At 36.6% G+C, this 27,076-nt stretch overlaps 1 long non-coding RNA gene across 1 annotated transcript; it reads left to right on the top strand.

Moving 5' to 3' along the window:
• The first annotated feature begins 9,660 nt into the window (after positions 1–9,660).
• On the top strand, positions 9,661–25,815 carry LOC120186089. The gene is made up of 3 exons (XR_005522179.1): positions 9,661–9,895; positions 12,733–12,741; positions 25,806–25,815. It is a non-coding gene; the product is annotated as an uncharacterized LOC120186089 (long non-coding RNA).
• The last annotated feature ends 1,261 nt before the right edge of the window (positions 25,816–27,076 follow it).

Genomic DNA, 27,076 nt, shown 5'->3' with positions numbered 1-27,076 from the left:
TAAACAGCCGTTAATCTTTTCCGAGAATACTTATCTTGACATTTTTCGACGTCCCGAATCTGTTTTTGGGGTCCGTTTCACAAAATTTAAACCCCAAAGTCTACAAATCGTCAATCAATCCCGTTAACTTTGATTTTGACCAAGAATTTAGAATTTCGGAAGATCATACTTTATGTTTCTCAACTTCCTGAGTCTGATTCCGAAGTTCGTTTTGTCAAATTCTGACCCAAAATCCCCGAATCAAGCATGTGAACCCAAAAAGGCTTAGTATTTTAGTATTTTAATTATTTATTTGAGATTTGGTTAAGGAATTGATTCAATAAAATATTTTATGAAGGTACTCGTGTTTCACCTAAGCGAGGATCAGTTAGGTCCGGAGTTGTTCGTTCATCAGATCAGCCCGAACCGCGTATTACAAGAATTATCCGTAGGTTTCCATATATTATTTAAATAAAGATTAAGATTATTTATATTAGGATTCCAATATGGATTTTTCTAATTCGTAGGATCTAGCGCTACAGCAGAGCGTGATCGACAAACCCAGTAGTAGGCTTCCCTATCTGATTTCTCAGACTGTTACAGGTGTGTTTCCTGACAGTATTACATTACTGTTTTAAAATGATTCATCTGAATACCAAGTATTTGATATCTGATTTACTGTATATTCCGATATAATTTCTGGATTAAGGTATTTCATACCGATTTCTGAAATCTGATTATCTGACATCTGAATTACCATATATTACTGTTTTGAATTCTGATTTCCGTATTTTTGCATATGGTTTCCAATTATGAAACATTTTTATGTTTTAAGTGATTAATCATTGTTTTCACTTGAATACATTCATGTTTAATATTGTCATTGGGGGATATTGTTGAAGGAAGATTATCTGCAGACTCCTCGGCTTTGTGCTCATGGTCTAAATGGCATGTGCGGTTGGGTGTATGGTTTTGGGGAACCTACACATTTATGATGTGAACGGATGGGGATAGTGTTCATGTTTAAAAAAAACATGTTGCATAAACCGATCTAATTGAAAGTTTTATCTGTATGTTTTTTTATATAATGTATGGAGCACACTGGGCTTTTTAGCTCATTCTGTAGTTTTTACCCTTTTTCAGATAACAGCAGACAGTAAGCTAGCAGATTTGGCATCAGGGGAGATCAACTATTTATTTTGTACGAAACGTATATCTCTATATGTTTTTCAGTTATGTTTGGTGACATGTATTTGCTATCATTTTGGATATATTTGTATTATCGATATTTTGTTCTATATTATATCTAATGTATTTTAAGAAAAAAAACTCTGAATGAGATATGTGACCAGTTAGGTTTGGGTCTAACTTACAGACCGGGTCTGGAGGGTTACATTTGGTAGTATCAGAGCCTTCTGTTTTAAAAACTCAGACTGTATATGGGTCCTAAACTTTGATTTTTTAAGAAATTTTGAAGGAAAAAAATGTCACCTTATTTTATGATTTAAAATTTTCTCGAGATCCCTGATGCTAATCTGACATATGTTTCAAATTCTTTCTGTATAGCCTTATAGATCCAACGATGAGTGCTACTAGAGGTCATAGGACAGGACGTGACCGTGGTCGAGGGCGAGTCGTTCGACCTTCTGTTACGATCGATGATCCGATGTCTCCACGTGATCCTCTTGTTCCGCAAGTAGATCCGACCCTTTCTCATGATGATCAGTTTACTCCTGTGAGAGGTCCTCCTGTTACTGAAGATGAGGATACTGATATGAACGAAGACGCCATTAATAGAGCTATCGTTCGCATGTTTCAGAGAGCTGCTAGAGCCCCTAGTAATATGACTGCGGTTGAGATTTCAAATTCTCTGGTTGTTGCTGGTGTAGTTCCGTTTGAGGGTATTACTGGTGGACCTCCGACAGACACTGGGTATTGACTGGAGGACACAGAGAGGATTATTGATGAGATGGACCTCAGACCTAAACAGAAGTTGAAGGGAGCCCTAACTATGTTGAAGAAAGAGAGCTTCAGATGGTGGCAATCAATTTCTGGTAGTATTTCAAGAAACCAGTTAACATGGGATCTTTTCAAGACGCGCTTCCGGAGTCGCTACATCGGAGAGAGATACCTGCAGGAGCGACGTCAAGAGTTTCAGAATCTGGAGCAGGGTAGCATGTCTGTTATGGACTACGAGGTTGAGTTCATCTGATTGAGCCATTATGTTCCTGGACTTGTTGACACAGAGACAGATAGATGCTTGAGGTTCGAGAATGGACTCAGGTATGAAATCAAGAGTCGAGTTGCTACTCACCGGGAAAGGAATTTTGATGCCTTGGTTGAGATAGCCAAGACTGTTGAGTAAATAGAGCGATTGGGTAAGAGCGCAAGAGAGACAGTGATCGGGCTCAAAAACCGATTCAGGAGGCCTTCTGGTTCTGTTGATTCTTTTGCATATCCTAGCAAGAGAGGCAGGGGTGATTCCTTTCAGAGAGTCGGTGTGAGTGTCAGACCTACTGCATTTGGTTCTTCAGCTGTTCAGCCTTCTAGAAATGGTGGATGTTCTGGGTTATAATCTTTGCAGACATGTGATTATTATGGGAAACATCATCTTGGGGAATGTAGGAGAAAATTTGGCACATGTTTTAGATGTGGTTCTGATGACCATATTATAAGGGATTGTCTAATATCAGTTACTACAGTTTAGACACCAGCTCGTATTCCCGCTCATAATCAGAGTACTATTCAGACTCCTGTAGGCGGTCGTACTAATGAGAGGTCATCGGGATCGGCTATCAGAGGCCGAGCATCTCAGAGTAGGGGTCCAGTCAGATCTGAGGCCAGACAGCCTGCATTGGTTTACACTGCCAGACTTCGACAAGATTGTGATGGGCCTAATGTGACTGCAGGTTCTATTACTATTCATTCAGTTCCCTACTTTGCATTGTTTGATAGTGGCTCTACCAATTCCTATGTATCGTATTCTGTTTCTAAGGGTCTAAATATTCCTATTGAGAATAATGAGCATTCGGTGATAGTTCAAAGTCCCTTAGGCAAGTCCATTATGTTGGATCGTATTTTTAGACAGTGCCCTATAGAGATCAATGGGGAAATTTTTTCGGCCGACCTGATGGAGTTACCTTTGGAAGAGTTTGATTTGATTCTCGACGTAGATTGGTTGGACAAACATCGAGTAAATATTGATTTTGAGACCAAGAGAGATATTCTTAAGACCCCAAATAATCAAAAAATTGTAATGATCGGGGAACGCCGTGGATTTCTGACGAATGTTGTGTCTGCTTTGGTATCTGAGAAGATGATCAGGAAAGGTTCCGAGTCGTTTCTTGCTTATATATTGGATAATAGGAGTTCTCAATCTGATATTGAAGGCACCCGGATTGTTAAGGAATTTCCCGATGTTTTTCCTGAGGAGTTGTCTGGATTACCTCCGGATAGAGAAGTTGAGTTTGAGATTGAAGTCTATTCTGGTTCCACTCCGGTTTCAATGGCTCCTTATCGTATGGCCCCAAAGGAGCTTAAAGAACTGAAAGTCCAACTTCAGGAGTTGTTGGATAGGGGATTTATCCGACCCAGTGTATCACCGTGGGAAGCCCCAGTTCTCTTTGTCAAGAAGAAATATGGGACATTGAGACTCTGTATTGATGATAGGAAATTGAAGAAGCTCACGGTTAAAAACAAATATCCTCTGCCCAGGATCGATGATCTATTTGACCAATTTTGAGGGGCTTCTATCTTTTCAAAAATAGACTTGAGGTCTGGTTATTATCAACTCAAAGTGAAAGACTTAGATATTTCGAAGACTGCTTTCCGTACCCGATATGGGCATTATGAGTTTTTAGTGATGTCATTCGGGTTAACAAATGCCCCTGCTGCTTTTATGGATCTGATGCATAGGGTGTTTTGACCTTATTTGGACAAGTTTATAGTTGCGTTCATTGATGACATACTGGTGTATTCTAGAAGTGAAGCAGAACATGAGGAGCATTTAAGGATTGTTCTACAGACTCTAAGGGAGAATAAGTTATACGCTAAGTTGAGCAAGTGTGAGTTTTGGCTCAGCGAAGTGACTTTTCTTGGACATATCGTTTCTGCTGATGGTATTCAGGTGGATCCAAGCAAAGTGGAGGCTATTCTGAACTGGAAGCAACCCAGGAACATTTCTGAGATCCATAGTTTCTTAGGCTTAGCTAGTTACTACCGTCATTTCGTAGAGGGTTTCTCCCTTATTGCAGCTCCTCTGACGAAACTATTGAGGAAAAATGTTCCATTTTTCTGGTCTGAGAACCAACAAGCTAGCTTTGAGAAATTGAAGATTGTTCTAACTCAAGCTCCAGTGCTGATACAACCTGAATCTGGAAAAGATTTTTCTATCTATAGTAATGCTTCTCACTCTGGATTGGGATGTGTTTTGATGCAAGATGGGAAGGTTGTCGCTTATGCGTCGCGTCAATTAAAGCCGCACGAGCGTAACTATCCTACTCACGATCTAGAGTTAGCTGCCGTGGTTTTTGCTTTAAAGATCTGGAGACACTATCTCTACGGAGAAAAGTGTTATATCTATACTGATCATAAGAGTCTGAAGTATATGCTTACCCAGAAAGAATTGAATTTGAGACAGCATCGCTGGTTGGAACTTCTAAAGGACTATGATCTAGAGATAGAATATCATCTAGGGAGGGCTAATGTAGTGGCAGACGCCTTGAGCCGTAAGGCGATATCAGATCTCAGAGCCTTATTCGCCAAATTGAGTTTATTTGATGATAGTAGTCTGTTAGCAGAGTTACAGGTTAAACCTATTTTGGCCGAGGAGATTAAGGCCAAACAGCTCCTTGATAGCTCATTTCTTCCCATTATTGAACAAGTTAAGCAGGGATCGAGTTCGGAGTATACTGTGGATCAAGATGGTATTTTATGTTTTCACGGTCGTTACTGCGTCCCTAAAGATGATGAGTTGAGACGGGTTATTCTTCAGGAGGCTCATAGTAGTCCTTATGCTATGCATCCTAGCGGGGACAAAATGTACAATAATCTCAAAGAACGTTACTTTTGGACTGGTATGAAGAAAAATATTTCAGATTTTGTGGCGAGGTGTTTGACTTGTCAGCAGGTTAAGGCAGAACACCAGCATCCATCTGGATTGTTACAGTCAATTAAGATTCATGAGTGGAAATGGGAGCGCATTACGATGGACTTCGTTACTGGTCTTCCTTTACTCCTTCTAAAAAGGATTCTATTTGGGTTATTGTTGATCGACTCACCAAATCAGCGCACTTTATCCCTATCCGGATTAATTATTCTCTGGAAAAACTGGCTAAGTTGTACATTTCTGAGATCGTTACACTTCATGATGTTCCGTTGTCTATCATATCTGATCGAGATCCGAGGTTTACTTCCAGGTTTCTCTAGCTTTGGGTCGAGATCGGTTTGATATTTCAGAACATTTTTCATTAGCTGAGTTTGCTTACAATAATAGTTACCAGACAAGTTTTCGCATGGCACCATATGAGGCTCTGTATGGACGTAGATGTCGTACTCCTATATATTTGATAGAGTTGCATGATAGAAAAACTTTGGGTCCAGACTTGATTCGAGAGACTGAATATGTCAGATTGATTCGTGATCGCTTAAAAGAGGCATTCGATAGGCAGAAATGAGTCCGCGATTTATTGGGCCGTATCGTATTTTAAAGAAAGTTGGACATGTTTCTTATCAGCTTGAGTTGCCTCCCCAGCTTAGCCGTATTCATTATGTTTTTCATGTGTCTATGTTGAGGCGATACCGTCCAGATCCAGATCCAGATCACATCATTCAAGTTGATGAGGTAGAGCTAAACCTTATAAATTTGAATTTTAATTGTGAAATTGATAAATTTGGGGACTAAATTGAAGATTTTAAAATTGTAGCTTGTTTTAGAGTTAAAGAAAATTAGGGATCAAGCCCTGAATTTACCCAAGAAAAGTTGGTGAGGTTTGGTATATATACGGCAATTGGTTTCTGAAAAATCAGAAACCAATTGCTCCTAAATTCCCTTCCCCCAACGTCAACTTCCGTCAACGATCCCGACGCCGTCCAAATTCCAATCATCGTTTTGAAGCCACTATCGTGATCGTTATCGAGTCAGGAACAATTCCCTTAAATTAATTGAGGTGAAAACGCTGCCAAATTACGGGAATTTCCAGTAAAGTCTCGACCTTTTTTTAGCACAATCGTCGAGAAAATCTTAAATTCATCGCCGATCGTTGTCGTTTATGACACCTCCCGCACCATCGTGTTCCTTGTGCCGTTCCGAGTTTGCCGGTGTTATCCTTGGTCTCCGTAGACGCGCGCGTGGGGAGGTGAAACGATCAAAGTTTCCGATTTGTTGAAATCGAGCTCTCCGCCGTTCAAAACTTTGAACCGAGCTTTGTAAGTATATCGAAATCACTCAAAAAAATTTTTAAGAATTTTTCCATGAATTTTACGCTGTTGGAAGAGCCCCACGCGCCCCATGCGCGTGGGGAAGATTAATATGACCGGTTTTTCAAAGGGTTTGACCGGTTTCGACCTGACCCGTTGACCAGACCCGACCCATTGACCCGATCCGACCAGTTGAACGTTGACCGTTTACCGGGTAACATTTTAGTAATTATTTTGAAACGGGTGACATATTGAGAATTAATTCGAAAAGGGTGTTATTTCTGTAATTTTTTTAAAAATGCTATTTTCTTAATTTTTGAAAAAATGGCATTTTAGTAGTAAATATTTTGAAAATGGTGATATATTGGTAATTAATTTTAAAATGGTGTTATTTATAATTTTGTAAAAAAAATAAAAAAAATAAAAATATATATATTAATTTCGAAAATGGTTGACCACTTTTGACCAGAACTTTGACCGGCTTTGATCGGCTATTAAACAGCCGTTAATCTTTTCCGAGAATACATATCTTGACATTTTTCAACGTCCCGAATCCGTTTTTGAGGTCAAACCCGTTGACTTTGATTTTGACCAAGAATTCAGAATTTCGGAAGGTCATACTTTATGTTTTTCGACGTCCTAAGTCTGATTCTGAAGTCCATTTTGTCAAATTCTGACCCGAAATCCCCGAATCAAGCATGTGAACCCAAAAAGGCTTAGTATTTAGTATTTAATTTTTATTTATTTGAGATTTAGTTAAGGAATTGATTCAATAAATATTTTATGAAGGTACTCGTTTTACCTAAGCGAGGATCAATTAGGTCCGGAGTTGTTCTTTCGTCAGATCAGCCCCGAACCGCGTATTACAGAATTACCCTAGGTTTCCGTATTTAAATAAAGATTAAGATTATTTATATTAGGATTCCAATATAGATTTTTTCAATTCGTAGGATCTAGCTGCAGCAAGCGTGATCGAAAACCCAGTAGTAGCTTTCCTATCTGATTCTCAGACTGTTACAGGTGTGTTTCCTGACATAGTACATTACTGTTTTAAAATGATTCATCTGAATACCAAGTATTTGATATCTGATTTACTGTATATTCCGATATCGGATTAAGGTATTTCATACCGATTTCTAAAATCTGATTATCTGACATCTGAATTACCATATTTTACTGTTTTGAATTCTGATTTCCGTATTTCTGCATATGGATTATCTGACATCTGAATTACCATATTTACTGTTTTGAATTCTGATTTCCGTATTCTGCATATGGTTTCCAAGTATGAAACATTTTTATGTTTTAGTGATTAATCATTATTTTCACTTGAATACATTCATGTTTAATATTGTCATTGGGGGATATTGTTGAAGAAGATTATCTGCAGACTCCTCGGCTTTGTGCTCAGGGTCTAAATGACATGTGCGGTTGGGTGTATGGTTCTGGGGAACCTACACATTTATGATGTGAACGGATGGGGGTAGTGTTCATATTTAAAAAAACATGTTGCATAAACCTGATCTTATTGTTTTTATCTGTATTTTTTTTATATTTATGGAGCACACTGGGCTTTTTAGCTCATTTGTAGTTTTTACCCTTTTCAATACAGTAGACAGTAGCTAGCAGATTTGGCATCAGGGAGATCAACTACTTATTTTGTACGAACGTATATCTCTATATGTTTTCAGTTAGTTTGGTGACATGTATTTGCTATCGTTTTGGATATATTTGTATTATCGATATTTTGTTCTATATTATATCTAATGTATTTTAAGAAAAAAAACTCTGAATGGGATATATGACCACTTAGGTTTGGGTCTAACTTACAGATCGGGTCTGGAGGGTTACATTCATCAAGGTGATAAGGCCTCCCCAAAATGACCTAGACGTTATTGCAGTTTGTAAGCTTAGACAAAATTTAGGCTTTGAGTTTTCGAATTGACTGATTTTCTAAAATGGTTCTAAGATAGTTTTATAGTTGTATGGTATCGGAATTTTTGGTGAATTTCGTTTTAACCTTTCAACATATATTTTGGCTTGCCGGAGATAGGGGTCACTATGATACGTATTTTAACAGCTTGCGGGACAGTGGGCGAGACACAATTGTCCTGATTACATATTCTCGTGATTGTTCGGGCATGTGTCGAATATATTCCTCAAATCCAGAAAGACATCATTCATATATTATGTTGAGGTACACGTTCACAACAAGAGGAAAAGGATAAAAAAATTATAAAGAACATTGTGTTTTCTTTACGATTTATTTTTCTTGTTTTGATAAAATTAGTGTTATCTGATACAAGGTCTTCTTTCTTCTTCCACTGTTTTCCATCTCCGAGATCTTTCACAGGTAATTTTTCTCTTCTTTGTGCATTATAACTGTGTGAAATTGAAGTTATCAACTCTGGATCATCTACTTTCTTTCCCACCTTTCCATAGATTATTGACGATGCAATGATTTTTTTTACTGATTTCTTAACAATTTAATGTGAGTACGAATCAGTGAGTCAGTATACATTTTAACTCACCATTTCAGGCTTCTTTTATTTATATAAACTGTTGGAAGGTTGCATTCTTGTTTCCTTTTCATACCTATAGTCATATTTTTTGTCTTCTCTGTTTAGTCATATCTCGTCTGCTCCTTATATTGTAGCCCTTTGATATTTGATTTATTTCCAGTTCTATTCTCACAAGAGCTTTCATCTCTAAGTCAGTTGTTTTCATCTACAGAGCATTAACTAAATTGAAAGAATGATACTAATACATATATGATTGCAGTCACAAATCAATGGAGAACATGGAGCCTGCAGTTTCCATTGCAAATTGTCTGGGAGCTCCAATCTGTGAATATTGGCAATATCACCGAAATTTCAATGATTACGTGAGAAACTTCAAGAGAATCATAGATGAATTGAATAGCAAAATGAAAGATATAGAGCTGCAATTGAAAGCAGAGCTTCTTCAGGTGGGGAAGGTACCAAAGGAGGGAATTAAAAATTGGTTGGAAAATGTGAAAGCGATGATTGGGGAAGCGCAAGATGTTGAAACTAAAGTTAGTAATGGCAGATACCTCTGTCGTGCTTGCAACGGAAAGCTGGTTGATGAAAAGACTATAGGAATACAAAGCTCCTAATGCCTCTGAAAATCTTGTCATCGGTAGTCCAAATGTTGGGTTGTATCTGCCAACATCTGAACTAGTGGGTGAGAAAGTTGTGAGAGATGAAATCTGGCGACGTTTGATGCAGGAGGGGCAATCTTATTAGAAATGCTGAAGAAAACAGGAAAGTGTGTTATAATCCTAGATGATGTGTGGGACAGATTCTTTCTAGAGGAACTTGGGATCCCTGAGCTGAGTCGTAGCAATGGATGGAAGTTGGTGTTGACAACTCGTTCAGTGCAAGTCTGTAAACGTATGAGTTGTAAGGATATACTGGTAAGACCCCTTTCAGAAGAAGAGGCATTAATACTATTCTTGAATAAAGTTGGGCCTAACATAGTGCAATGTGCAAGGATATTGCCAACTTTGAAGCTCGTTGTCAAAGAATGTGTCTGTCTGCCTCTCAGAATTGTTGTGGTAGGTGGTACCCTAAAAGGAGGAGATGACCATTGTATTTGGAAAAATGCTCTCAAGGAATTGAAAGGACGAATAGGGATGATTGAAGGAGTGGAAGCTGAAGTGACGGAGTGCTTAAAATTTAGTTTTGATCACTTAAAAGATGAGAAAGTTAAACAATGCTCCTTGTATTGTGCATTATATCCTGAAGATTTCGAAATTGAGAAGGATGAGCTAATCGAATGTTGGATTGATGAGGGATTTATAGATGAAATGGAAACAGGACAAGAAATGAAAGACAAGGGCAATGTCTATTTGAAAAAGTTGGAAGATAATTGTTTGTTAGAAAATGGTATCAAACGATTCAGTCGACCTTGTGTGAAGATGCATGATGCAGTGAGAGACATGGCATTGTCCATAACAAACAAGGATCCTATATATTATACAAGCAGGCCTGCAACTAATAACGTTACCAAAAGACAAGGAATGAAAGGCGGGTGTTGGGAAAGTATCGTTTATGGAAAACTCCATGATAGAGATTCCGAAGATATGTCGCTTCCAAATTTTGAACTAATTATAACCTTGTTACTGCAACAGAATCCTATGGAGAAGATCTCAAATGCTTTCTTTGTAAATGTCTTGTCTAGTGTTCTTAATCTGTCCCGGACAAAAAAAGAGTGTCTACCTGATTCCATATCTGAATTAAAGAACCTCAAAATACTGTTGCTTCGTACTGTTGCTTCATGGCTGTTAAAGATTAAGATATTTGCCTTGACTTTCGAAGCTTCAAAGACTGAAGAAGTTGGATATTAATTGCACCAGAATTCAGGAAATACCTGAAGGCATGGATATGTTGATAAATCTAAGGTACCTTGATCTTGAAGTGTTCTATCTAATCCAAGCAGAAATCTAAGAAAAAAACTCATCACTTACAGATTACAGGTGGGCTCACGTCTTTCAAATTTTGAGTTCGAGAGAACCGGTAAAAGTGTAATAATCAACACAATCCAATACAGTGATGGTGAGTAGAATAGGGGATTGCAAAGAGATGGAGTGTATTGTTTCCTTCTCTGTGTCTTCTTCTTGGACTCAACCATTTCAAAGCCTTCAAAAGTTGTTGTAATATCATATGCATGATGATTTCACGTATCATATTATCATTGTTTGTAATATATGATGCATTGGTGATTCTATATAATCTACCGTTGTTGCTTTGAATGTATACATAAACTCTATTGTTATGGACTACATGTACGATTAATAGCGTCGTGAGTACAAACATAAGACCGATCGTTACTATTAATTAATTTTTACTTGATTGTTAGGTGATATCAAATAATTCATCTTTGTGTATCTTATTGCTATTAATATGACTGTATGGTAAGTTATAGTCATGATTAGTTTGTGATTGATGATGCTCTCGGATAGTGTATGTTAAGCATGATATACATAGAATAATTGTTGACACTCTTTTTGCTAGAAGATCTCGTTAACATTATTATAATTATTAATTATTATTTTATTTTTATAATTATTTTTTTATTTTACAAACCCAAAAATCCAGGCCCAAACAGAAACCTATACCCAAGCCCAAACAGAGGCCCAATTACAAAACCCTAATCTAACCCTAACCCTAAAACAAGGGAGGACTTTTCAGCTGCCGTTGCTGCCGTCAAGGATGAGCCACAACCGTCAACCGAATCTACCCCACGTCCAGCCGCACCGATCGTCAGACCCACCAAGCCGAGCCAGATCGGATCTTAACAAAATCCGAGGCATTTAATGCCTTACTAATCGAGCAAGGCAACCATACCTCCCTGCCACAAAGATCCATCATCAACAACCACCAAGAGTAGATGTCAATTTTTTTTTTTTTTGAAAAGATTTGTAAAAGTTGGGTATAAAACCCGAATCAGTTGTAAGAAAAAGTGATCCCCTTTTATTTTTCGAAGCAATACAAACAAAAGTTTAAGGTAATTTTTTCTTTTTTTAGTTTTGAAATAATAAAAAATACATATTTACGGAAAAAAAAACAAAAGAAGAGGAAGAGGTTGAGTAGTTACCTGAGAGGTCGGTTCATCTTCCACGGTGGTCGGAGTGAGTGGAAAGCCGAAGCGTTGAGCCCCTTTTTTGTGTTTAGGAGTAGTTTTTGATGAGTTTTAGCCCCTAATCGGGGTCTAAGGTAGTAGATATGGAAGTATAGGGTTTTTGGGTCAATTTAGGAGTTTCGAATGTCGTGTGTGGCGGCCGAAACGACGGCTGGAGCGGTGGTATAGAAGGTCAAATGGTGGCTGACCGAAAGAGAAAAGAGAGGGGAAAAAGATTTTAAGATATTTTGGGGTTTTCAGTGAAAATAAAAAAAAGTAACTTTTATAGGGAAAGTTAAGGGTTAATTATTGTTTAGTCCCTATAGGTTTAGCGCCTTTTTGCATTTTGGTCACCTGCAAGGACCAAAATTGGTATTTACCCTTTTTCATACGTGTTATATATTGATTGAGTTAATTTATGTTTAGTCCCTCTAAGTTTAGCGTGTTTTTGCATTTTTGTCACCTACGAGGACCAAAATTGTTATTTACCCTTTTTCTTCTATGTTATGTATTTATTGGAATATTTGTTGTTTAGTCCCCCTTATTTAAGTGTGTTTTTGCATTTTAGTCATGTGTAGTGATTATTTTATTTTATTTTATTTTTTCTGGAATGATTTAGTAATTTATGCATTTTTAATAAAAAATATGTTTTAGGCTTGTAAAAAAGATTTAATTATTAACTAGTCCCTGTAGTTTCAACATGTTTTATATTTTGGTCATTGATCTGTTTTTTTATTTTATTTAATTTAATCATGTAATTTTTTTATTTTAATTTGGTCACCTTTAGTTATTGACTTTTACTTATTTTAATTTCTAGCCTGGAATTTTAAATATGTTCATTTTAGTCCTAAATATATGGGTTTATTACATTGTGGGTGCTTGTAATGTATGATTTTTTATTATATGTTATGTTATTTATTTGATTTGTTATTGTGACACTAAAATTTCCAAGTTTATTATTTAGTCATATATTTATATAATATGAATAATATGTGTTTTGAATGTTGTCCATATACATATTGATATCAATTGTAAGTAGGCAATTGTAAGTAGTCACCCATAGCTCTGATACCATTAAATGTAACACCCCCAGCCCGTACCCAATTCGGATACGAATCTGAGGTGTCACATTGACATTTCAAAACATTTACTTATACAAAATAGTGAATAATTTTAAACTTTTACTAAATACAACTGAATAATTACATAAAATACAATTATATGATTTTACAAAACCGATTAGAGCATATCATATTCAAATCTTTATTTACATGCCAACCACAATCAGTATTACAAAATACTTACTATTTAATTCTTTTTTGATCTTATATTTGGAAAGGAGAAATTGACCTGTCTTGGTTAACTTTACTCATTCTTCCTCTTCTCGGAACCTACGTATGAAACAATCACACGCTAAGTCGTTGACTTAGTGAGTCATTTAAAACATATAATATAAACCATAAAACATTTCATATAACAGAATGCATGCATGCACATATACCATCATTATCAACATCAACATCATTATCATGATCTCTATCATTATCATTAACCTATTTATCATATAATTTGTACTTATCATTTCTGTATATCATATAACACATATATCATTTCACAAAGAAACACACATAACATCATATAATTCATGTAACATATTTCATATCACCAAAAGCATATACATCACATATATTGTATTTGTTATTATCTCTTTATTAGCCCATGTACACATGTAATTCAGGGTAAACAATAATAACATAATAACATATAATAATGCAAACACTTTTGATATCTTTTATAAGCCCATGTACATTACTGAGAACTTAAGGTATGCGAGTACATTAAGGTTGTGCACATATGTTGTCACCACAGCTCGTATAAATTGCACCGAAGTGCCACATAGAATGGCACCGAAGTACCGCGTAGAATTGCACTGTAGTGCCATATAAAATGTCCATAAGGACCACATAGAAATTCCTTAAGAATCATATACATATTCCAAAGACCAAGTATGTGTCTCTAAGGACATCATAAATGTTCCATAGGATACATATATGTCTCGAAGGATCGCGTAGACCCTCGACTCTTGGCATGCAACTATACCTCTAGATCTCATGACACATAACATGGGCATTATCTTTCATATTTATCACATATTCACATCACTTATCATATAAACATGTAATCTTATAACTCATTTTCATGTAGCTTGTATATCATTCTTGTTATATAACCCATATCATATAGGTTCATATCATGTAACATATATCACATGCGCATGTAATCACATAGATCTTATCATATAGCTTATATCATGTCTCATGTGTTCATGTAAACAAGTATGTCATATCTTGTTCACATATTTTCATATATACATCACATAGCACATAGAATAACATATAAACTTATACATGTATTCATGTACATACTTTCATATAGTTCATATATCAATGCTATATAACTTATCTCACAGTTTTACATAATAACTTATCTCACATTATTTATATTCTAGTTTTATATATTTACTTAATTCAATTTCACCTAGCTTGTTACATATATATATTCTCATAACTGATCATCACATAGCTCTCATAACATTTTCCTATAGCTTCATAGATCTTTACCATATAACTCATATATTATATGTTCATTTAAGCCCATAATTGTTCCCCATATAACTTATCTTACATGTCCATATAATCACTTCTGTCAATGTCTCCTAATTTATATACTATTCTCATATTGTCCTATAGGTCAATGTTATTTAACTTATCTTACTTTTCATTTAATCTCATAAGTTGGTTATACCGGTTCTTATATATCTAACTCATGTAATTTATATCTTGTTATTATATCTTCAACTAGACCTATATCCACATGTTCATAATCACGTAGCTTATATTCTTTCTCATACAATCACATATGTCCATGTCGTTTAACTTATCATTTATACCTATACCACATAGTTTATATCACTTTCTCTTGTTATCACATAAATCATTGCTATTTTACATAGTTCGTGATCCTATAGTCATTTATGTCAATACCACATGTCGCATATACATGTAATCATGTAGACCATTTCGCATATGACACATTTACCTATTTTCATGTAATCATGCACACATAAGAATCACATCAATCACAAATTAAATAACATTTTAGGAGTCACTTCTTACCATCGTAACTCCGTCACTAGTTCATCGCAAGCCAATGTTTGTTCGATAACATAAGTACAATTAAATGCGCACCCACCTTGACACTTTATATATTCAAATCCGCTTCTATGATTTATCTCTTTGGATTGATCCTAACTTTGCGGTCGTTTCAGAACTTGCTTGTGCTCGAGATCTACACAATCATACATATAATATCCATATCAGCTTTCCAAATATTATGATTTGATCCTTCATTTCTTTGACTAAAAGAAAGATTTAATTCTATTTCCCTTTTTAGTGTATCGGTACCCACTACAGGGTATCAGTACATCCCTTCACTGGTGTATCGGTACACTGCCTATGTATCAGTACACAAATTACATTCAAAGTTCTTGTTTCAAGGGGGTACCGATACTATCCTTAGTGTATCGGTACCCTAACTATGTGAATGTTGCACTTAAATCGCCAATCTTTCCAAACTTCCAAAATGGTCATATTTCACATCTAAATGTTCATTTTAATTCCAAAACAGCAATTTTCAGCATAGTACATCAACTATTAAACAATTATACAATTATTCACAACTTTTCCAAAATTGCCGAATTGGTCTCCCAACTTTTCAAAAATTACAGAATGGTCCCCTAATTTTCTAAGGATTGTAGAATACTTCCTACATCATTTCCAGACCTTATATGATTTTTCCATAATTTTTCTCACTCAAATTCATCATGTCAAATTTTCAAAGAATAATTTCTAGAAAGATTGAACATGTTTTAACCATAAATCAAGCTTGAAAATGAATCTATAACCTCTAAATCATCAAGATGTATCATCAATTTCATGAATCCTATCATGACATAAACCCTTAAATTTGGGATCTTTGAATTCCAGCAAGATTAGAAAGAAATAATGGTACCAAATGATAGCGTTTTTTACGTAGATCACTTTCATATTTCACGGCATAACTCGAATTCTAAAGAAATTGACTCAAAAATTGAAAACAAAATGTTTTCTTACCTTTGGGAGAGCTCACATTTGATGCTGGAGAAGATGAAGAAATCATATGATATTTCTTCATCTTTCTTAATTAAATATTGAATAAAATATTCATTAAATGTCAAATTACCACTTTACCCTTGAAATTAAAATATCTATACTAATTTACCCTTAATGAACTTGATATTTACATTAATATCAAGCTACAACAACCTTATCATCTTTCAAAGTCAAAGATGAACAAAATATTTTCTCACTTTACCATTTTACCCTTGCAATTTCCAAAACTTACAATTCTATCACTTTAATCCAACAATCCAAATTAAACATGGAATTAATTCCTTAAATATTATTTTACAAAATTTAAAAATGTGAAAATATTATATTTATTTCCTTATTTTCGAAACCAACATTAACTTTTTAAAATTACCATTTTGGTCCCTAAACTTTTCAAAGTTTATACTTTGGTCACCAAACTTTATAAAATCTTATAATTTCATCACTAACTAAATCCATTTATGGAATAAATTCTCTTTTTGGGAAAAATATCACTTAGGTCTTTAAAGTTTTCCCAATTTTCTACTTTGACCATCAAACTTTCAAAATTTGCATTTTGGTCACTAGCCCGCTTTTTGGGATGTTACATATCAAGTATGGCCTAAACTTGTCAAATGGAAACACCATGGCAAGTAATTGTTTCTCAGTGGTAGTATAGTTCAATTGTGCCCCATTCAAGGTGTGGCTGCCATAATATATAACATGGAAAATTTTACCTCTACGTTACCCATGCACAGCTCCCACGACAAAATCACTTGCATCACACATTAACTCGAACGGTGACGTCCAATCTGGGGGGAACCACGATAGGTGCAGAGATAAGTCTTCATTTCAGCTCATTGAATGCGCCATGGAAATTTTGATCGAACATGAATGGTTGATTTTGTTGAAGCAGGGTACATAAGGGCTTGGATATCGTGGAGAAGTCCTTGATGAATCGTCTATAAAATCCAGCATGTCTAAGGAAACTCCTAATGCCCTTGACAGAAGTTGGTGGGGGTAGATTCTCGATCACCTCGATCTTGACTTTGTCCACTTCAATGCCCTTTTCAGAAATTTCATGGCCTAGAATAATACCTTCGGTCACCATGATGTGACACTTTTCCCAGTTCAACATAAGGTCGACCTCCTCACATCGTTTGAGTACCTTTGCCAGATTACCGAGGCATTTTTCGAAGTCATCTCCAGAAACAGAGAAATCATCCATAAAGATTTCTAGAAAGTCCTCAACCATGTCAGAAAATATGGCTTGCATGCAGCGCTGAAAAGTTGTCGGGGCATTACAGAGTCCAAAAGGCATATTTCGGAAAGCATAAGTGTCATAGGGACATTTGAACGTTGTCTTCTCTTGGTCCTCTAGTGCGATGGTAATTTGATTATACCCTAAGTATCCATCCAAGAAATAGTAAATGCCTTGCCAACTAGTCGATCCAGCATTTGATTGATGAATGGCAAAGGGAAGTGATCCTTCTTGGTGGCCTTGTTGAGTTTACGGTAGTCCATGCAAATTCGCCACCCGGTGACAGTGCATGTTGGTAGCAACTCATTGTCTTCACTTGTCACCACGGTCGTGCCTCCCTTCTTTGGCACACATTGGATGAAACTCACCCAAGAACTATCAGAGATGGGGTAAATCACTCCAGCGCCAAGCCACTTGAGAATTTCTTTTATCACAACTTGCTTCATGATTGGGTTTAATCTTCGCTGCAGTTCTATGGATTTTCCATGGCATTCTTCCTGCAGGATTTTGTGCATGCAAATTGTTGAACTTATTCCATTCAGATCCGCCATCGTCCATCCTAACACTCTCTTGTGATGTGACAAAACACTTAGCAAACTACATTCTTGGTTAGGAGTAAGAGCAGAGGAAATAATCACAGGTAAAGTTTCATTACTACCCAGATAAGCATATTTAAGATGTTGTGGCAAATTCTATAACTCTAGGGTAGGAGCATGGTGTAATGAAAGATTAGGAGGAACAAATTCATCGAAATTAAGAGGTTCAAAACGCATACCTGGGCTAGCTATGAGAAAGCTAGCCTGCTACTCCTCGAAAGAAAAGTAATTAGGCTCTCCAGCCTTCAAGTCTTCAAATATCCTCTCATCAGTTTCCAGATGATTGCAAATATCATGGTAAAATTGATATGCTTCTTCTGCTATAAATGAATCCAATTCTAAAATACTCTAGAATTCTTTAGAATCATCCATGTATTTGAGAGAATGAAAAACATTCACAGTAACACATTGGTCGGCCACTATCATGGTCAGCTCACACTTCTCGCAGTCGATAAGAATGCGACCGGTAGCTAGGAAGGGTCTCCCCAGAATTATGGGTGCTATGGCATCGACCTCACAGTCCAGAATCAGAAAGTCGACTGGAAATACGAATTTGTCAACCCTTACAATGACATCTTCGATTCGTACTTCGGGACGGACATGTGAATGATTGGGTAATTGGAAGATGACAGAGGTGGGTCTCACATTTCCTATTCCAAGCTTCACGAAAATTGACTTAGGCATCAAGTTCACGCTTGAGCCAAGGTCACATAGTGCATTCCCAACATATTTGTCTCCTATCGAACATGGAATGATAAAACTGCCTGGATCATGTCTATTTTGTGGTAGCTTGCTTAAGGAAGAGCAATATTTTTTTGTCGTGGCAATTGTCTCGTACTGCTCAGCCTTTCTTTTCTTGGTAACAATCTCCTTGAGGAATTTAACATATATATCAGCATTTGTTCCATAGCTTCCAGAAAAGGAACATTGATTTGAAGTTGACTCAGAATATCAGCAAACTTCTTGAATTGAATATCCTCGTTATGCTTCTTCAGTCTCTATGGGAAAGGAAGTGGGGGTCTAACTTCTTGTACTGATGGGGTGGGAACAGAGTTTGCCTTGGCATTTTTGTTTGCTCCCTCAATCGCTTTACTCGATGAACCCTTATCCTTATCCTCTTCCACTGGTGTTTCTTCTATCAATTCTTGCTCAGCTTGCACAGTTACAGAGGGTAAATTATCATTTGGTCTTCCCCCAAACTTGTCTTCCACATTGATTTGGGTACCACTCCGTAGAGTTAGTACACTGCATTGTTCTTTTCCATGAGGTTTTATGACTTCAGTGTCACTCTCACTCGACAGATGTCCTGGTCTTCGTTCTTGTAATGCCGCGACAATTTGACCAACCTGACCCTCCAACGCCCTCAGGGATGAATTATGGCTCTGAAGTATGGCTCCTTGGTTTTTTTTATGGAGGTCTTGCAGTATGGTCTTCATAGTTGCTATGAACTCTTGCATTTTGGCTTCCAAAGAACTTGTGTTAGACGAAGATAACCCTCCCTTATGAGAATTATGCCATGGTATATTCGTTTGTAAACCTTTGGAGTAATTGAAATTATGCTGTCGAAATGGTTAATTGGCATTGATGGTTCCTTGATTTCCCTAAAAAAATGTTTGGAGTTTGATGCCATCCAGAATTATATGTGTTAGAATAGGGGTTGTTGTTGTCTCGATTGTAGTTCCCCACATAGTTGATGGATTCTTGATTGGTCGGGCACTCACTCTCATGGTGATTGCCATGGCATAATAAACATGCTGAATTGGCCGCCTTTACTTCTATCACCTCACTTGGCCTTTGCAAATTCTTTAACATATTGGTGATAGCAGCAAGTTGGGCGGACATCGAATCCTTAGAGTCCAGCTCGAAAGCTCCATGTGATTTTCACCCAAGTCCAAGCCTTGTGGATAGAAATTGATAATCGTTATTGGCAATCCTATCCAGAATGTCAAATGTCTCTGCAGGTGATTTGTCAAGTAATGTCTCCTTTTTCGAGGCATCTAGCATCATCCTCGTGGGCACATTAACTCTATTATAGAACATCACCACTTGCATCTAATCTTGAAAACCATGATTCGAACATCTGTGAAGCAATCCTTTATATCGATCCCAGCATTCATTCATATATTGATTCGTCATCAGCTTGATGAAAAGAAGTGATGTCGTTCCTCAGTTGGGTGTTCATGTTCAGAGGATTATACCGTAGAAAAAAAAATTTGCACAAATCAGTCCAATACTCCATTGAACCCGTTAAAACGCCACTCAACCAAGCCCTTGCTCGGTCACGCAGAGAATATAGAAATAGCATTAACTTCAATACATCTTCATGCACTCCTTGTTGACGAAACAAATCGCATACCTCCAAGAAGTTATGAATATGTTGTCTGGCATCTTCATTTGGCATGCCCCCAAATTGCCCTATAGAATTCAGCATATTGAACATGATAGGATTTAAGTCATCCAAGATAGGGTTTAAGTGATCAGAAATAGCACTAGGTTTGGCTGCATTCCCAACATTTGGAATTGCCTCGGCATTCGGATCTTCCACATGATCAATGCCTTGATTTCTGATTTGATACATGTTTGCACGTCGAGCACGTCTTCTTAGCCTAAAAAGCCTCTCGATATAGGGTTCAACTGGTTCTAATGGCTTGTTCAAATGTCTTCTGGTCATACACCAAGAAAAACCTGAAAATATGAGGAAAATAAAAAGTAAAACTATATATAAAAGAAAAACAAAAAAGTAAAATAATAATGATATGACAAAACAAATTAACTTCCAGTTGCCAATCCCCAACAACGGCGCCAAAAACTTTCCCATTGTTTGTGAGTATTAAATATTGGTGCGGAAATATATGTAAGTATACACAATCAAACAAGTAATACAGTGATAAGTGAGTATCGTCTCCACAGGGATTGGCAAAAATTGATAAGTTTAATCAAAGCACTTTACTATGTCACCTACGTAAATTTAGTGATGGTATGTACAAATGAGAATATTGTGGTAAAGTGAAATGGATGTTGTAGAAATAGAATGATGGTAATATGGTAGCAGATGGAGATGTCGAGGAAAAATGGATGGAAATGTTTAGGCAAATTAAATTGTATTGAGTACAAACAAATGGAAAATGCAAAGGCAAAATAAAATGTAAAGATAGGATTTGATTACTAGGACTTTAACTTCCTCACACGACAAGCTACTATAGAATGAATGACAAGAGTCACCTAGGAAAATCTAAGTCTACTTCTCAGAATGGTCTTACTTCTATACCTTATCTGCCCGACAGAGTTTACTAAGGGTGCCCTATGCTATCTCTAGTTAAGGGACTCGATAGATTGAAGATGCATTGGCAAACCGGTTGGCGCCCATGCAGTGATCCTATTGGTCCAGATAACAGGATATGTCTCGGTAATACCTTTTTGCGGTAGCATTAATATCTAACCTATCGTTCACATAAAACACCTTTTAGTCGAATGAAATCCTAGCCTTATCTCTAAGGTGGATTAGGCCTAGTTACTATCTAGAACTCCTTGCTTATGTGGTTCCTCCCTAGTTTTTCTCGAACACTAAATATGTGCTACCTATACATTCTCTCGAACACTAAGTAATCTCCTAAGGAATGACTACTCTCATAGCTCCTACAACCTTAAGGAACTAAGCTTCATAAACAAAACGGATAAAACATACAAAAACAACCATTCATTAAAGCAAATATTAAATATCCAAAATGAACTCCCACCAAATAAGATTAGTTCATGGTGGGGTTCGAATATAGCAAGCACAAAGCAAGTTAATCCGTTCCTTATAACCCAAATGATAAATAATGAAAGCAAAGAGCAAAATGAATGAGGAAAAGCCTTCGACGTGCACTGTCGGATGTTCCCTCGACCACCATGGACTTTCCCAACGAACTATTTCCTCTCGGACGCCTAGAACGCCACTCACTCTAGCTTGTCAACAGAGGAATGTCACGGCAAATAGGATTGATGGAAAAAGGAAAGATATTTTTCTCTTTGAAAATAAGGTCAAGCCGACGTATGTAAAGTCCTCTTTCCATTGTGGCTTCATCCTCTATTTATATGGGGAGAATTAACCTAGGAATTTGTGTTGAAATTCCTAGGATACCCCAAATCATGCTTCATTCACGTGAGAGTGGGCAGAGCTGGCAGTGCTCCCCCTGGGCAACTGGAAATGGTCCAGCCTAGGTGACTGGCTGAGTACCCGATAGGATCAGCAACAGCAAGTAAAGGCTCGACATGATCAGCAGCAGCAGGGCGTGTCCGGCAGGATCAGCTACAGCAGCGTTGGTCACCTCTAGGCAGGTGTCTCCTCATGTGTAGAGATCACGTGAAAATAGGGACAGTTGGCTCTAAAAATATATTCTTTCATTTTGATCGCTATCGAAATGTCAACTGGTTTGGCATTTGCATTCTGCTCATTAGTTTCCTTATGTCACGACATTTCTCTTTTGCTTTTCCTTGCTCTCAAATCCTGCACATCACCAAAAAAACGCCTTCCCCATAAAGCAGCACTGATTACAAAGTAAAATGTCGCGGAAAACGTAATTCCACCACATGCAACTATATGATCCTAAATGGGCTCTTAGGTAATCAATAACGTAAGTGAAAAAGGTCCCAAATATGAAAATTTTTACAGAGTTATCAATTATGTATATATTATTTCATTCTATTTTGATATGGGATAGATTCTTATATATGTGTATACGTATATATATCCTCTCATCCGTTATTCTTTCAGGGCCCCAGGTATCAATAATATGAATACTGATGAAACTGACTCAGAGATTGATTTTGAGCTACCCATATATCAAGGGGAGATCGAGGGTTGTGATAACGACAAGGAATGTGACTTACCTTCTGAACTGCTAAAAATAGTGGAAAGGGAAAATAAACAGATTCTGCATCAAGAAGAGACCACTAAAATTTTGAATCTAGGATCAGATAAAAATAAGAAAGAAGTAAAGATTGACACATCTCTATCTGCTGAGGGATGACAGAGTTTGATTGGATTACTTTGAGAGTATAAGGATGTGTTTGCTTGGTCGTATGAGGACATTTCGGGTTTAGATACTGAGTTGGTGGTACACAAATTGTCGATAAAGCCAGAGTGTAAACCTGTGCAACAAAATCTCAGAATAATGAGACATGGGATGCTACTAAAAATTAAAGAAGAAGTAAAGAAACAATTCGATGACGGGTTCCTGAAAGTATCCAAGTATCCTAAATGGGTGGCAAACATTGTTCCAGTACCAAAGAATGATGGGAAAGTTTGATATATGTGTTAACTACAGAGATCTCAATAAGGCGAGCCCAAAGGATAATTTTCCTTTTCTATACATAGACAGACTGGTGGATAATACTGCTAGAAATTCTCTATTTTCAATCATGGATGGGTTCTCTGGTTACAATCAAATAAAGATGTACCCTGAAGATATGGAAAAAACTATGTTTGTCACCATGTGGGACACATTTTTCTATAAGGTGATGTCGTTTGGGCTAAAGAATACAGGGGCAACTTACTAGAGAGTTATGGTAACATTGTTTCATGACATGATGCAAAAATAAATAGAAGTTATATCGATGATATGATAGTTAAGGCTAAGAAAAATGGAAGAACACGTAGAGAATTTGAGGAAACATTTTCAGAGATTGAGAAAATGTCAGTTAAAACTCAATCGAAACAAGTATACCTTCAGAGTGATGTTTAGAAAACTTTTGGGGTTGTAGTGAGAAAAAAAAGGATTGAAGTAGATCCAGACAAAGTCAAAGCTATTCAAAATTTACCACCCCCACAAACATAAAAAGAAGTTCGAGGATTCTTGGGGAAATTAAACTACATTGCTCGGTTTATCTCACAATTGACCAAGAAATATGATCCCATTTTTCACCTTCTCCGTAAAATAACCCAGGGGTGTAGAGTGATGATTCTTAAGAAGATTTTGAAGCAATTAAGTGATACTTGTCAAATACCTCAATCTTAGTGTCACCTATCTCAGAAAAACCATTAATTATCTACTTGTCAATCTTCGAGAATTCAATTGGGTGTATATTAGGGCAGCATGACCAAACCAAGAGAAAAGAGAGAGCAATTTATTACCTCAGTAATAAGTCCACCGATTGCGAGGCAAGGTACTCACCGATTGAAAATTTGTGATGTAATTTGGTTTTGACTACTCGAAGGCTTAAGCAATATATGTTGTATCACACCACTTGGTTGATCTCAAGGCTTGACCCTCTGAAATATCTTATGGATGTACCTGCTTTATCTGGAAGATTGGCTCGTTGGCAGATTTTATTGTCTGAGTTTGACATCCAATATGTGAGCCAAAAAGTAGTTAAAGGGAGTGTTATAGCAGATTTCATCGCAAGTATGGCCTCTAAAAAATATGAACTGTTGAGTTATGATTTCTCAGATGAAGATGTAATGTCTATTTCAGTTGAAGATGCATTTACTTCTACTGATAAACATTGGAATTTGAACTTTGATGGTGCTTCGAATACCTTGGGGCATGGAATTGGGGTAATTTTGGTCTCACCTAGAGGATAACACTATCCTTTCATTAGTCAACTGATTTTTGTTGCACAAACAACATGGCTGAGTATGAAGCGTGTGTTTTGGATCTTAGAGCTGTCATTGAGCGCAAGGTAAAGATACTCAAAGTATATAGAGAGATTCAGCTCTGGTAATTTATCAACTTAGAGGTGAATGGGAAACGAAAGACCTCAAGTTGGTGGGATATCGTAAATATGTCATGGAGCTTATCAAAGAATTTGAAGAAGTGATAATCCATTGCCTCCCTAGAGAAGAAAATCAAATGGTGGATGCCCTAGCCACTTTGGCAGCAGCCTTGAAAGTAAATGATCATTCAAATATGATGCCCATTGAGATGCAAGCTTATGAGTATCCATCCCAATTCTATATCATAGAAGAGAAAGAGGATGGAAATCCCTGGTATTATGATATCTTGTAATACATCATATATCAAAGTTATCCTGAGCAAGCAACCGAGAATGACAAAAGAACTATTAGAAGGATGGATGTAGGGTATGTGATCGATGGTGATATCTTATACAAGAAAAGTCCTGATCAGGTTCTATTGAGGTATATGGATGCCAAAGAAACTAAAACAATCATTTAAGAAGTACATGATGGAGTGTGTGATACCCATGCCAATGGACATACAATGGCTAGACAAATAATGATATTTTGGTATTATTGGTTAACCATGGAAACTGATTGTATCAATTATGCCATAAAATGTCACAAGTGCCATATTTATGGAGACAATATACATACTCCTCATCATCCATTGCACGTGATGGCAGCTCTGTGGTTGTTCTCTATGTGGGGCATGGATGTTATTGGATAACTTTTTCTCAAGGCTTCAAATGGTCATCGTTTCATCTTGGTGGCAATAAACTACTTCACCAAATGGGTAGAAGCAACTTTCTATGCAAATGTCACTCAGTCAACAGTCTGCAAGTTCTTAAAGAAAGAAATCATTTGTGGATATGGTTTAACAGAAAGAATCATCTCTGAAAAATCCTTGAACTTAAACAATAAGATGATCGAATCAGTATGTAAGCAGTTCAAGAAAAAGCATCATAATTCCACCGCTTATCGCTCGAAGATGAATGGGGCAGCAGAGGTAGCCAATAAGAACATCAAGAGGCTTATAGAGAAAATGACTGAGACTTATAAAGACTAGTATAAGAAGTTACGGTTTGCGTTTTTTGCCTATCGAACTTTGGTAAGGACATCAACTGTGGCAACCCCATTTTGTTTAGCCTATGGAAAGGAAGTTGTGTTACCTATTGAGGTATAAATTTCATCACTTCGAGTATTATCAGAGGTTAAACTAGATGAATTAGAATGGGTACAAGCCAAGTATGACTAGCTAATTTGATTAAGGAGAAAATATTAAAAGCTATCTATCATGGTCAGATTTATCAGAAACGTATAATGAGAGCCCATGATAAGAAGGTTCACCCATGAGAGTTTCATGAAAGAGATATGGTACTTAAAAAGATTTTTTCAATTCAAAAATACTTTAGAGGTAAATGGATTCCAAATTAGAAGGGACCTTATGTTGTAAAGAAAGCCTTTTCTAGAGTAGCTTTGATCCTCACCGAGATGGATAAACCAGAGTCTAACCCTGTGAACTCTGACGCTGTCAAGAAATACTTCGCCTGAAAAAAGAAAATGAAAAAAGAAATGAAAAATGAAAAAAAAAGAAAGAAAAAAATAAAATAAAATAAAATAAAATAAAAGGGGGTTCAAGATGAAAATCTGTAAAGGACATCTTAAAACCAAATGAGGTCTCAAGTTGAAAACCCACAAAGCTTGAATTTTTATTCAAATTCAGGATTCGTTCATAGTAGAGGTTCTGAATTGATTTTGAAGTTGAAAGAACTCTTGATTTGAGCGGTAACATCAAATTGTGATCAAGGTTGGGACTAGAGATTGAAAAGTGCTTGAATAACCAGAAAAAAAATAGAGAGCACATGAGATTCAATACTGGTTTATAGCATCCAATATTTGGAGATTTGGTATTATAGTGGAAACTTCACACCCTTGTGCGTTGTTACAATTCTCAAAATCCCTTTAACATAAGCTACACTTGAGTTACTCTGTGGCATGCCAGTTCAAAAGCATTCGTACTATTGATATCTGAGGGCACCTACTTTATTTGCTTTTACTTTTTCCAATTAAAAATTTGTCATGTATTTACCCAAAAAAACTCTTTTCGTTTATATAAATAAAAAGAGGTATTTTTCTTGTTAACACCATGTTGCAAGCATCATAATTTGAAAATAAAAACATGTAGATTAACTTGGGAAACATGAGATCATTTTGTATTATTGTACAAAAAGTTTTGGAAAAGTGCAGGTGTTCCGAAGCTGAAAATGGTTTTAGCATGAGGCTTAGATGATGATGGGCCACAGAAAATTAAAACCTTGAAAGTTCAACAAGT

The sequence above is a fragment of the Hibiscus syriacus genome, unplaced genomic scaffold, assembly GCF_006381635.1.
Source record: "Hibiscus syriacus cultivar Baekdansim isolate YM2019G1 unplaced genomic scaffold, ASM638163v2 tig00113279_pilon, whole genome shotgun sequence".
NCBI lineage: Eukaryota > Viridiplantae > Streptophyta > Magnoliopsida > Malvales > Malvaceae > Hibiscus > Hibiscus syriacus.
The sequence above is the reverse complement of the archived record's forward strand: the minus strand, read 5'-3'. Positions and strand labels throughout refer to the sequence as shown.